The sequence below is a fragment of the Ursus americanus genome, chromosome 5 (assembly GCF_024610735.1).
Source record: "Ursus americanus isolate L20-20 chromosome 5, mUrsAme1.1.p, whole genome shotgun sequence".
NCBI lineage: Eukaryota > Metazoa > Chordata > Mammalia > Carnivora > Ursidae > Ursus > Ursus americanus.
In genome coordinates, this window is record NC_142131.1 from 74,181,847 (window position 1) to 74,195,275 (window position 13,429).

Consider the following 13,429-nt stretch of genomic DNA (forward strand, 5'->3'; position numbering starts at 1 on the left):
AGGCCCAGAAACTTCCACATAGACTGCATTTGTCGTGCCAGCAGCCATCTTGTACTGTTTCCCTATAGGTATGAACCACTGTCTCACTGCTTCTGCCACACCTCAGACTTCAAAAATGTGTTCTTGTGTCTGAGGGTGTCTAATGAGTCCTAGAGGGAAACCGACTCCTGTAGGTAGTGAGTGGAACATTCTTTTTTTTTTTTTTTAAAGATTTTTTTTATTTATTTGACAGAGAGACAGCCAGCGAGAGAGGGAACACAAGCAGGGGGAGTGGGAGAGGAAGAAGCAGGCTCCCAGTGGAGGAGCCTGATGTGGGGCTCGATCCCAGAACACTGGGATCACGCCCTGAGCCGAAGGCAGACGCTTAACCGCTGTGCCACCCAAGCGCCCCTGAGTGGAACATTCTTAAAGTAGGGCGGAATATTTATAAAGGGGGTTCTCTCCCACACATGAGAGCAGGGTGGACCCTAAATACAGGCAGAAAGGCTGGGAAGCTGGCCACACCTGCAACGGGTTTAACTTTCTTTGCCTTAGATTCCAGAAAGAGTTACATTCAAAGTACAGGTCCTAGGTCGTGGTGGACATTGTTGTATTCCATAGTGTGGAGACGGTCAGTAAACTCGGACGCGTAGCGGGGCCTTGGAGGGTCTGGTAATGGCCAGCAGGAGGCAGTATTACCTGGGAAGGGTCTGTCACAGATGAGAGACTGAAACAGAAACTAAGAATTCACTGGAAGGAAACAGTTGAACCGGAGATGGCCGGAGATGTGTCAGCTTTGGGGAATCCTTGGAAATATCTGGGGAAGCCTGGGATGGTCATGCTAAGCATGCTGTTTGGAAATTAAAGGAGTTGTAACTCCAGAGGTTCCAATATTGAGGCATACCCAAGAGATATCTGCGTATCACCGGCATTTATGAACTGACTTTATTCTCCGGGTGGTAACGTGGTCGGCCAGGAAAGAATTTACCGCAGTGGTATTTCTAATTACACTACAGCCAGATATCCAGTCTTTCTTATTTTCCTGCAACATATATAAAAAACAAATTTAAATTGGTAAACTTCAATAGCCAAGGTTTTCCTCATTTTGAAAGCAAACGTTTACTTGACGTCACCTACAAAAAATGAACACTGTAATTGTTTTTTAAAGGCATATAGGTTAGATTACCAGAAAATACTGTCAGAGGCCATCAGTTAAACTAGATGCAAATGTATCATCTTCGTTCACATGGGTTCCTGATTGGGCAAAGAAATATGAGGAGCTCTAGTCTTTTCTTGTTCCTGGAACAGTGTGGTTAATTTTTGTGCTTTGGCATGACCGTGAGATGAAAAAGAAGCAAATTCTCCCTGCACAGGCATCAAGAAGGTGTCAGGATAATGTGGACATGCTGATGACAGTGTTCAGAATATTCCTGGGATGAATCCAGAACTTGTTCATGGGTGCTCTCGAGATGGCGATAATGTGAGAGGCCTTTCCTGGAACAGGTTTCTGGTCATCTGGTTTGACTTCAGCTGTCAGTTGAAGAAAATAATAACCAGTCAGCTCAGAAAATAATCCGAACATCAGATGTATTTTTAATATATTTCCCTCTCTCTATAATAGTATTGTTATTAAGCCAGATGTTTCTAGTAGGGGTGGGGAGAACGCTCAGTGAGGTAACATCGTCCTCTTTGTATCTGTCTGGGAGTTCTTAGTCTCAGTGACTCAGATTTGAATATGGCCTTTACAATTTTGCCAATAACTTTTTCATATTCATTTGATACTTGGGAGCACCGCGGTGCAGCGGAAAGAGCAGGGGCGTTGAAGCCGGACGGACTTGACCTTCAGTCCCAGTGTGGCCGTTTACTTGCTCTGAGTTCCTGGAATAGTCACTTCGTGCTTCGGAGGAGGCTTTCGGCTGCGGATAACTGAGAGCCAAAGCCAAGCCAGCTTCCGGGAACAGGGAGCTTGTGGTCTACTCATTGAAAAAAGTCTCGAGGGAGGGCGGCCGTCAGGGTCCTCTCGGTCCAGTGGCTGTCTTGCCATCCCTCTGCGATGGTTTTGGCTGGGCCCTCCTCTGTGTGTGAGCGTCTTCCCCTGACTGGTAACGAGATGGATGGAGCAGTCCCAGACCTCACACCTGCAAACCCGAGGATAGCCGTACCGGTTATTTGCACAGTAAAATAATTCGGAACCAGTCGATGAGTACCCATTGCTCTGAATCCTCTGAGTGCACCCAGCGTCAGCTGCTAGAGCTCTCCGTCCCCCAGGACGGTCCAGGGTGATCTGTGGCACAACAGGGAACTCCAGACCCTGCTTTGGTTATATCCAGCGTCCATCGTGATAAATATGCATCGATCCAACGTATGTTAACATCTGGAGGAGGAGAGCCTGTCTTTCCCTATGGCTTTATTGTATTTTTTAAAAGATTTTATTTATTTGTCAGAGAGAGAGCACAAGCAGGGGGAGCAGCAGGCAGACGGAGAGGGAGAAACAGACTCCCCGCCGAGCAGGGAGCCAGATGCGGGATTCGATCCCAGGACCCTGGGATCATGACCTAAGCTGAAGGCAGATGCTTAACCCACTGAGCCACCCAGATGCCCCACGGCCTTGTTGGTTTAGAATAAAGTTCAAAAGCTGATTATCCGCAAAGGGGATGATAGGCTCACCCCTAAGGTTAGTGGGAGGGAGGACTTGCTCGCTGGGTCAGAGAGAGTGGATTTTAGAACAAAAGTCAGAATACGCTCGTTGTCAGTGTTCTCTGGTGAGGACCCAATGAAATCACATGGTCCGTTACTAGAACAGAGTTTGGTTCCCTGACTCACACTGGGTGCTCAGCAGATAGCGGTTAGCAACGTTCAAAACAGTCATAGTGGCGTGACTGTTGTCAAGAACTGTGAAGGGCCTGAGATGCCACACCACTTGCAAGCTTAACAAGTTCGCCTGCCATCGTTTAACGGATCTTGGCAAAGGACGCCACGCTCGAGGGGCAGACCCACAGAATCTCACTGCTGGTAGCAGTAGCCAGAGTATCAGCATTTTCCTGAGTTAGGTCCTTGAGACCCAAGCCCCACAGCATGATTCCAAGAAGAGCCGGCGACCCCTCCATGTGCAGGGAGTTGCATTACAAGAGAGGAACCCTGAGCTTAAGAAAGCCCAATATTTCACACATGGTGCGGGCAACATTCCTGCCCTTTGCTCTGGAGGGAGACAGGATCTCTGTTCTCCAAGGCTGTTCTCTCTACAAACACCCCTGAGAAGCTATTTCAGAACAAAGGCAGCCAGTGCCTCTTTCCACAAGGCACGCAGCATTTTGAGAGACCCCAGGGAAAATTATCTCCCAGCAGTTGTCGTTGGGTGGTAAGTGAGTAGAAAAGTTGGACTATTTTTCCGTAGCAGGAAAGGTTAATTTTTCTTACTTGGAGCGTTTGACGAGTGCTCTGTTAGAGTAAGAATTGACTGTGTATGATATGTTGGTGGGGGACCTAATGTTCCAGGGCCCATATATTAGAAGTCTTTCTTTTTTTAAGATTTTATTTATTTATTTGAGAGAGAGAGCACGAGCAGTGGGAGAGGGAGAAGCAGACACTCCATTGAGCAGGGAGCCCGATGCAGGACTCGATCCCAGGACCCTGGGATCAAGACCTGAGCCAAAGGCAAACTCTTGATGGACTGAGTCACCCAGGTGCCCCTCAGAAGTCTTAATAGATGAGGTGAGCTTATTATGTATAATCAATGTCATGTGGACAACTCACAGTGACGTGCTCACCGATCCCTGGGGCAGCTCTTGCTGGCCTGTCATACAAATGACACAGGCTAGTAGAAACTTGAGTACAATACCCACCTACAACCAGATAATGTCTCCTCCCCTTAGATTAAATGGACATTGGAGAGGTTGGATGAATCTGCAAAGAGGAGGATTGGCTTGTCTGGGAAAAGAGAGCAAGACAGAGAACGTTCAACAGAAGTGATCCGTGGCTACTCAAAACTATTATTTAACAATAAACGAAGAGATAGAAGGTTTTCTGTAGACGTACAACAGCACCAGACCTCTACTCAGTCTCGCGATGAACTTTGCTGCATTGATCCTAGTTCTCAGGACTCGAGGGGACTTTGGAGTCCAACAGACATCCCAGCCTCTGCGGCGTGCCAGCTGTGTGAACGCACGCAGGCTCCACACTAAGGAACATTCCTGTTCTTTCGCTAAAACATAGAACTGATAGCTCCTACCTCATAGGCCATTTTGAAGCGTAAATTCTGAAATTAAGCGGAGCCGAAAGCCAAGCGCACATTATCAGTAAATGGTGGGTGATATGCTTGCTTAAAAAACTTTACCGATGGGGATGCCTGGGTGACACAGTCGGTCAGGTGTCCGACTTGGTTTTGGCTCAGGTCATGATCTCAGGGTCGTGAGATCGAGCCCCGAGTCCAGCTCAGCGCTGAGTGGGGAGTCTGCTTGAGGATTCTCTCTCCCTCTCCCCCTCTCCCTCTGGCCCTCCCACTCCTTTTTTCTCTCTTTCTCTCAAATAAATAAATCGTAAAAGAAACAACTTGACTGGTGACAGTTTTAATAATATATTCAAAAAAACATGCCGTGTCCTTCATCTGTGTTTCTCACCAGACACGTGTGGGACAAAATGGCCATTTCATAAAGCGCGTACCCATGGGGGGCTTAGACTGGTCATCAGAATGATGAGGCATCCCCGAGACTCAGTGCCACCTGTGTGCCACCGTAAAGTCTCTCCGGGTAGTGCATCTCTCCATTTCCCGGACTCTGCATCCGCAGAGCCAGCTCCCAGCTCTGGGAGGCGGGCGTAAGGCTCAGCGATCAAATTCTAGAATGTTGGGTATGCATCACTGTAAACGGATCACCTCGACAAAGAGTTGTAATGCTTAAATAAAACACGTTTATTTTCTTTTTATAAAAAGATTTTATTTATTTATTTGAGAGTCAGAGTGCGTGCACGTGGGCATGCACGTTGGGGGAGGGGCAGAGGGAGAGAATCTCAAGCGGACTCCCCACTGAGCGCAGGGCCCGAAACGGGACTCAGTTCCCATGACCCTGAAATCCCGACCTGAGCCAAAACCGGGAGTCCGACGCTCAAACAACTGCACCACCCAGGCACCCTTAAAACACATTTATTTTTAACTAGCACAATTTCTGGCACATTTTACACACTCAATAATTATTCCTTTCTTCCCATCCCTATGAAAACAGAACAGATGTTTTTCTCCAAGAACTTGTCACGCTGTCACTTTTGGGTGGCTAGAAAGGAGCAACCATTTCAGCAAATCTTAAACTCCTTAAATGTTAGGAAGCAGAATCACGTGGGAAGCTAGTTAAAAATGCGTGCCGGCAGGCCCGTGCACAGACATGTTGCACGGATAAATCTGGCGCGGTGCCCAGCAGTCTGCATTTTGAGCAGACCGTCCGGGGGGATCCTTCAGGTGTCGGCGATCTGTGGACCACACCTGGAGAAACACTGTCTCTGATGTACCAGACTGTGTGGGGCTCAGAGACCTACCTAGTGTTGCTAATGTCTATTTCTTTCTTTCTTTTTTTTTTTAACCATATTACACAATAAATTTACATATTACACTTTGCTTTTCAAAGTGAGACGTAGAGCCGTGGTGGTGGGGGGCGGGGACCCACCAGGATCAGGGAAGGCCGCTCTCCATTTCTATTTTAGAGTCCTTGTTTGCCCCTCAGGACCTAGAGGTGACCCTGTAGATAAAAAGTGGATTTTCCCATGGTTAGGAGACTTGATCATGGTTGGAAAGAAGAGCAGTGGAGGAGTGTTCTCATTGTAAGTGCACAGAAAGACACAAAAGTAAGGGGTTGTCCAAGACTAACGGAAAGGATTTTCTCAAACAAGAAGAACACAGTCCGGGGGCGCCTGGGTGGCTCAGTCGGTTAAGTGTTCAATTCTTGATCTTGCTCAGGTCTGGATCTCAGGGTCGTGAGTTCAAGCCCCGCGTTGGCCTCTGTGCTGGGCGCAAAGCCTACTTAAAAAAAAAAGAAGAAGGGGGGCGCCTGGGTGGCACAGCGGTTAAGCGTCTGCCTTTGGCTCAGGGCATGATCCCGGCATTACGGAATCGAGCCCCACATCAGGCTCCTCTGCTATGAGCCTGCTTCTTCCTCTCCCACTCCCCCTGCTTGTGTTCCCTCTCTCGCTGGCTGTTTCTATCTCTGTCAAATAAATAAATAAAATCTTTAAAAAAAAAAAAAAAAGAAGAAGAAGAGGGGCGCCTGGGTGGCTCAGTCGTTAAGCGTCTGCCTTTGGCTCAGGGTGTGATCCTGGCGTTCTGGGATCGAGCCCCACATCAGGCTTCTCCTATGGGAGCCTGCTTCTTCCTCTCCCACTCCCCCTGCTTGTCTCTCTCTCACTGGCTGTCTCTCTCACTGGCTGTCTCTGTGTCAAATAAATAAATAAAATCTTAAAAAAAAAAAAAGAAGGAGAAGAAAAAGAACACAGTCCATTAATGTGGTCAATGAGTATTTGGGTTATTATACGGATGAATGTAGGAGTGGTGGTTATGATTTTTCAGGAGTGAACATAGAGCCTCAGTGCCTTACTCTGTTTCTCTACAACATCGATATCTCCTACACTTGAGAAAAATCATATGCAGATAAAGTTGGTAATAAATACCCACCCTCTTTTAAGATATAATATTGCGTCTACGAGTGCCTGATGGGGAATGGCTGTCCTTCCTTCCCTACAACACGGGCCTTGGGACAAATGGGGTATCGTGCCCTCTTCTCAGCCGGCTCTTTCTAAGAAATGAACCATTTCAGGGACAGAGACTGCGTTCCTGAGGGAAGTTCCCTATTCATTATTCAAATCCATACACATCCCGGGACGAGGCTCAGCAACAGAAGATCCTTTGCTCTAGGATGGGGAAGTATAAATAATTCCGTGGGACTGAATGCCCGTATCATCTCTTGATATCGAAGGCTTTGGAGTGTAGCTGTGACGCAGGTTTCAAGCTGTCGTACCGTTTCTTGAGGGGGAAAATGACTTTGATTCATCCCTCCAAGGGCTAATGAATGTAATTGCTTATATTTTGAGCGTAGCTCCCAACAGTACACCCAATTAACCTGGCTATGTTTAAGGGGGGGGGCAGGAATCATCAAGTCAACTATGAAGGCAACGCTCAGAAACACAAAATGGAAAACAGTTGTTGAAGCCAGCTTTGGAGAGGTGTGGTGACACGGGGAGAAGTGTGACATCTCCAGGCGACCCTCAATTTGAGAGTGACCGTGGACACAGTGATACGGAGTGACTGATTTCCTTCACAGCGCAGAGGGGAGAAGCTGTTTCGACTCGGTCTCTGAAGCAGACGATCCCACACCCCTCTGGCGTCCAAGGGGAGAAACGCCTTCCTCCAGCACCTTCCCAGATTCCATCGCAGACGACAGACAGTGCGTGCGCGGTGCTGGAAACAGAGCGCTGTCTGCCAGGCGTCTTCGATCTCTGAAACAACCCCGACTTTCCCTACATACTATTTTGCCCGTGTCCTTAACTTGGATGCGGCTGTCCAGCTGTCTGTCCATCTCCTCCCGTCCACTCAGCATCACTGTTCCGAGATCTCGCTCCCAGTGCTTTCCCCGTGGTCACTAACATGTCTAACTTCCTGTTCCCACCGTCTGAGACTTATCAGAGGAATGTGACGAAGCCCAGGGGCACCTGCTTCTCTGTGTGTGTTTATGCAAAGCCACGGTGTTGGGACATCAAGCAACGATCACCAGCTGATAAGTTCGGAATGCCTGTCACGTGCCCAGCCTTGTCCTAATGTATTTAATCCTCACATCAGGCCTGCGTTTCTTTCTTTCTTTTATTAAAGTTTTTTTAAATTTATTTGTCAGAGAGAGAGGCAGAGAGCTCAAGCAGGGGGAGCAGCAGAGGGAGAGGGAGAAGCAGACTCCCCACTGAGCAGGGAGCCCAATGCAGGACTAGATCCCAGGGCCCTGGATCATGACCCGAGCCAAAGGCAGACGCTTAACCAACTGAGCCACCCAGGTGTCCCAGGCCTGCGTTTCTTATATCTGTTTTCCAGAGAAGTAAAGCAAGGAAGGGAGAGGGAGTGTCGCTTGCCCAGGGCCACAGTCTGCAAGGCTCCAACCCAGGCCTGGATTCCTGGATTCCACTATCCACAGGAGATGAAGCGACAAGGTTCGCTCAGCCCTGTTTTCCCGGCCAGACCTGACGTGGACCGTGGATTGTGAACCGTGGACCGTGGACCGTGTGACTTGAAAAAAAAAGCTGGGGAAAGAGAGTGCCATGGCTGCTCCTTAGAGTCAAGAGGACTGACTTGGCTCCCACCTGAGAACCCCCAGAGGAGGCAGACCTGGGGGTCTGGCAAATAGACATCCTTCTTTCCAGAACACACAAGGCTCTGGAAGAGCACCTTTCGCTGCACTGAGCAGACCTGCTTCTAAGAAGAAGGTTCCATTTCCCTTTGAAGGGTCTAGAACCCCGTCATGCGTTGAGAGGGTGGGGAGGGAAGCTCACCATCTTATGTCCTGGCTCGGTGGCCCTAACCCTGCTCAGCTTCATTCCCCAGAGCAGAGGGGCTAGAACTCCCCCTCCAGCGCCCCTGTGGCTGGGCAGTGGTCTAGAGCTGGGAGGCCTTGCTGGTGCAGGGGGAGGATTTCCCTCCTGTGAGCACACGGGCCCCCCCAGGCCCGGTGTGGCAGTGGGAGGGGCTCCCCACACTCACGGGGCCCCCCCTGGCCCCCACATTCCCCTTAGTTCATATGTCCCAGGATCAGATTCCGAGCTCAGAGGAGCACGTTAGGCTCTAAGTTACGCCTGTCTCCATCACTTCAGAGATACAAACGCTCAGAAAAATCACTACTTGTTGGCTTGCCTGTCTCTGCCTTTTCTTCTCCCGCACAAGGAAAGCCGGGGGTGCCTTCCACTGTGTGCGCTCGCCGTTCACCCCCTCCGTGGTGTTTGTCGTCGTAGCACTTCTAGTAATTTCCAAACCGAAACACAAGGCAAAGCTTGCTTATTTCGGACAAGGAGAAAAGCAGTTTTGCAGAAACAGAACCAAACAAAAAAATGCCTATGTATGTTTTGTCCGACGTTTGCATTGATGTGGAGGAGACGGGGGACGAGAACACACCCAGATCACGGACGGTGGTCACCTCGGCGGTGGGGGCAGGGGTGACAACAGAGACGTAACGGGTGGAGTGTGTGTGTGTATTTTTTTGGTTTTCTGTACGCTTCTTTTTATCATTTTGTTTGTCAGGGTAAATGTATTATGTTGTAAATGAACTCAAAATAGAGAACATTTTTTTCAAAGATTTTATTCATTTATTAGAGAGAAAGAGAGCGGGAGCAGGGGCAGAGGGAGAAGCAGACTCCCCGCTGAGCAGGGAGCCTGACGGATGCGGGGCTCGATCCCAGGAGCCTGGAATCAGGACCTGAGCCGAAGGCAGACGCTTAACCAACTGAGCCACCCAGGCGCCACTTAAAGCTTTTTAAAAACACGATATTATGTACTGCATACTCACATGTGATATTTACAGTCCGTACAGGGTTTTGTTTCCCCCCACCGTGACGAATATATCACACAATTATATCATAAATCAGTCACTCTCTTAAGGGACATATTGTCCATGCTCTTTATACAAGTGTACATGTATTTTTCTGGGGACAATATCTAGAATCGGAATTTCCTGATTGAAAATCCTGCACATTGAAAGCGTTGATCCGGGGGCCCCTGGGTGGCTCAGTCGGTTAAGCATCTGCCTTCGGCTCAGATTATGATCTCGGGGTTCTGGGATCGAGCCCTGTGTCGAGCTCCCTGCTCAGCGGGGAGTCTGCTTCTCCCTCTCCCTCTGCCTGCCGCCCCTCCTGTTTGTGCTCTCTCTCTCTCTCTCAAATCAATAAATGAAATCTTTAAAAAAAAAAAAGATTTTAAAAAATGAAGTGTTGATCCATTCTGCCACACGATTGTCGGTGAAGCCTGTACTGATGTATCCTCCCAGTGGTATGTGTCCCCTATCCCCACATCTAGAACCCAGCATCTCCGAACTGAGACCACTGGGCAGAACAGCTACCACCCACCCCTGCGGCAACCTCTCCAGCAGTGTCGCCTGTCAGTCCGGTCCTGTCTTCTTTCTGCCTCCCGGGCAGTGTGCAACACGTCCTCCACGTAATGGCAACTCTTGTCTCCTAGCATTGCTGTAGTACTTATTTTTAAAATCTATATCCTGTTAATTGAAAGGATTTGGAGAGGTGGGCATATGGGCTCAGTCTGACATCATGTTTTCATCTTCCAGCTCTACCAAACAGAGGGCGAGTGGTTCGGAATTGTCAAAAGAGAGAGGCTTGCTCCGAATCTTTACATAGAAACTCTCTAGGAAATTTTCCTCTTTTGGAAATCTCTGACCCTGAAATCCGCCCATGGGCTCTGTGAAACATCATCTGTACTGTTAGTTTCTCTGGTGAATGCCTCTAGCTGTGGGTCGTGCCGCCGAGGACAGAGATTTTTATATCACCCTAATGGATTAATGGCTGGAAAGCAAATGCTGGCAGAGTATCAAAGGCTCACATCACAACCGCAAGGGTAAAAGTTCTCTCTTGAAAATGTAGAACTTTGAGCTTGTTTTTTTTTTACACTGAGTTGATTTATCATATTCTTTTAATCTAAGAACCCGAAAGAAAACCCCACGGTGCCAGAGAAAGAAAGCTGCCAAAGAATAAAGAATAATTTTTGGAAGCAATGAAATCTCCTTTAAAAGGTTTGCGTGTTTCAAAGAGCCGCTAAATGACCTCATGCTCCATACAAAATTCTCGAATCCGGACACAGGCGTTCTGTTTTCTATTTAAAGTCCTGTACAGGAGACCAAGCAAGCGCTTTGTCCCGCTGGTGTCCTACCGTGAGCTACCACAGGATTTCACCTGCTCAGATTAGCAGGAAGTTTTCTGGCCACAAACCCCACCCTCAAGGCTGGATCTCAGCAAAGCTGTGAAGCAGAGATTTTTTTTTTTCTTTTAGCACCCTGGTTTCCCAGTTTGGGCAATCTTTTTCTTCTTTGTGTTTTCTTCCGTCTCCCAGCCCTTAAAAGCTTTCAGATTCTTTATTAGATTTAGGTGCAAACGACTGACATTAGCTGAAACTTTGTGCTTCTTGGAAAATACCCGCGTGTTAACATACGTGCTGTGATTATCGAAGCCTGGGGTGAGCGAGCAGGTGCGGCGGGACTAAGTGGGCACCGGCACGTTCCACGTGCGTGGGCCGGTGAGGAGTGGCTCCTTCAGCTGCACGCCTGGGGGCCCCTTCCAGTGTCTCACCGGGACATTCATCCAGTTGTGGCCAAAACAGGGTGATACTTTTGTGCCTCTCAGGTTCAGAGAAGAGGGAGGAGGCAGCAGGGCTTCGAGAGTAACTGGGGAAAGACACCTCCAGGGAAGGCAGGTGGTGAGAACGCGGGGGACACTTAACCAGCTGAGCCACCCAAGGTGTCCCTCTCCTCTACCTTCTTCTTCAACCAAAACAATTCCTTGTTTTTTTTTTCTTTCAGTGTAAAATGTTGAAAAAGGGAGTTCTGTGTCCCAATAAATGTGGAAAGCGAAGGTGATCATGTTTCTGGAATGGAAAAGGGCCCTGCTTCCTGCTTCCTGGAGCTCAGGTGGGTTCTGTATGCAGTGGCTAAGATGACGTAAGTCTCGGTCAAAGAAGACTTTGGCCAAAAGTCACATCGGGCCAAAGGAGATTGTGGCCTACAGCTCCCCCCCCAGCTCAGGCTGCACATTTGTAGGGAGGGGGCCTGTGCCTTCGTCCTCGGGGCAGGAAAGATAGCGTAGATGAGAGACATTTTCAGTGACCACGGAAAATCAGCCTGTGGCAAATGACATGTTGTATTGTAACCAACTCTTCAAGCCTCCGTGTCCTCATCTGTCAAATGGGAATGAGGACAGGCACCTCGCAGGGCTGTGGGGACAATTGAACAAGTCATATGTGCAAAGTTCTCTGCCCGGCGTTTGACCCGCGGTCAGTGCACATGCGGGCTGTTGTCACTAAACACATGCTGGCCTGTGTCCCTCTCCTGCGTCTTCATGGGGGAACCACGTGGCGCCCGGCTGGACAGGAAGTGCTTGGATAGCATTATTCTTCGCAGCCTACGTCCTGTGTCCTCCCATCTCCCCACCCAGCAGTGTCGGGCGTATAGTGAGTTCTCAACAGAGACTTGTCCACTGACTCATAAGCTCTGCCTCTGGGCTCAGGCACCCCCTTTTCTCCCGCAGTCCATGAGCTCCTGTGGCCTCCCTCCCCCTGCCCTTGTTTCTGTTTGCTCTTTTATAGAGAATGCCACCTGCTTCTAAGCACTTTCTGATTTTTTTCTTTTTTTTTTAAGAAAAAGAAGTTTCTGCAATTTGATCTTTTGGTCTACCTACATGAGGTAGAGGGGAAGAAAGGAGAAAAATCAAGTGTTCTGTGGCTTTTTAAAGTGTACCTTTTGAGTCAACCCAGTAAGAGCTTGTTTTTCCTGCTCTTAAACTGTAGGATATTCGGGGAGAAAATTTGGTTTCACTTTGCATTATATTCTCCACTTGTAGAAAGAAAAGGAAAAGGTGTTTTTGAATGCAGTGGCGATTGTCTTGTTTTTATAAGATGATCTCAGTAAAGAGCCACTCCATAAAGCGTATTCAGTAGTAGGGACATGAAGAGGACACCTTACGTTCTCCTCGACCACTGGCTGAATTTTAAGTTAAAAGTGGATCTGATGTAAGGTGAATTTTGTAGTTTATCAGATAGCAAAAGAAATCATTGAATGAAATATTAAAATATGCATAATAGGTATTACAGTTAATGTTGAACCCACAAAGGAGTTTTCATGTTTAACATATACTTTATTTTTTAAGATTTATTTATTTAGTTGAGGGGGGAGACGGAGAGGGAGAGAAAGAAACCTAAGCAGACTCTCTGCTGAGCGTGGAGCCCAACGTGGGGCTCGATCTTACGCACCTGAGATCATGACCTGAGCCGAAACCAAGAGTCAGATGCTTAACTGACGGAGCCATCCAGGAGCCCCAGTTTAACATATACTTTAAAGATAAATCAAAATGAAATCGTATAGTCACTTGGGAATACACTGTCAGTTTCCTGAAAACGAAACATGCACTTTGTGTCATCTAGCAATCGTGCTTGTGGGTATTTATTCCAGAAAAAAATGGAAATTTATGTTTACACAAAAACTCGCCCATGCATACTCATCCTTGCTTTATTCACAATATTCCCAAACTGGAAATAAACCAAATGTCCTTCCACGGGGAACGGTTGAACAAATCATGCTACGTCCATACCGTGGATCACTCCTCAGCCATAAATAGGATGAATTCCAGACACGTGCATCAGGCATCTCGTGGAGGAAAGAAGCCAGTCTCAAAAGGTTACGTACCGTCTGACTTTACTTATGTAACATTCTTGAAATAACAA

The 13,429-nt window shown here is 48.0% G+C and overlaps 1 long non-coding RNA gene across 1 annotated transcript in view; it reads left to right on the forward strand.

The window, feature by feature from the left end:
* LOC123790450 (uncharacterized) overlaps positions 1–13,429 on the forward strand; it is an 80,306-nt gene that overhangs the window by 43,046 nt on the left and 23,831 nt on the right. The window contains exon 3 of the long non-coding RNA XR_006779096.2: positions 11,514–11,621. This is a non-coding gene — a long non-coding RNA (uncharacterized LOC123790450). The remainder of the gene's footprint in view (positions 1–11,513; positions 11,622–13,429) is intronic.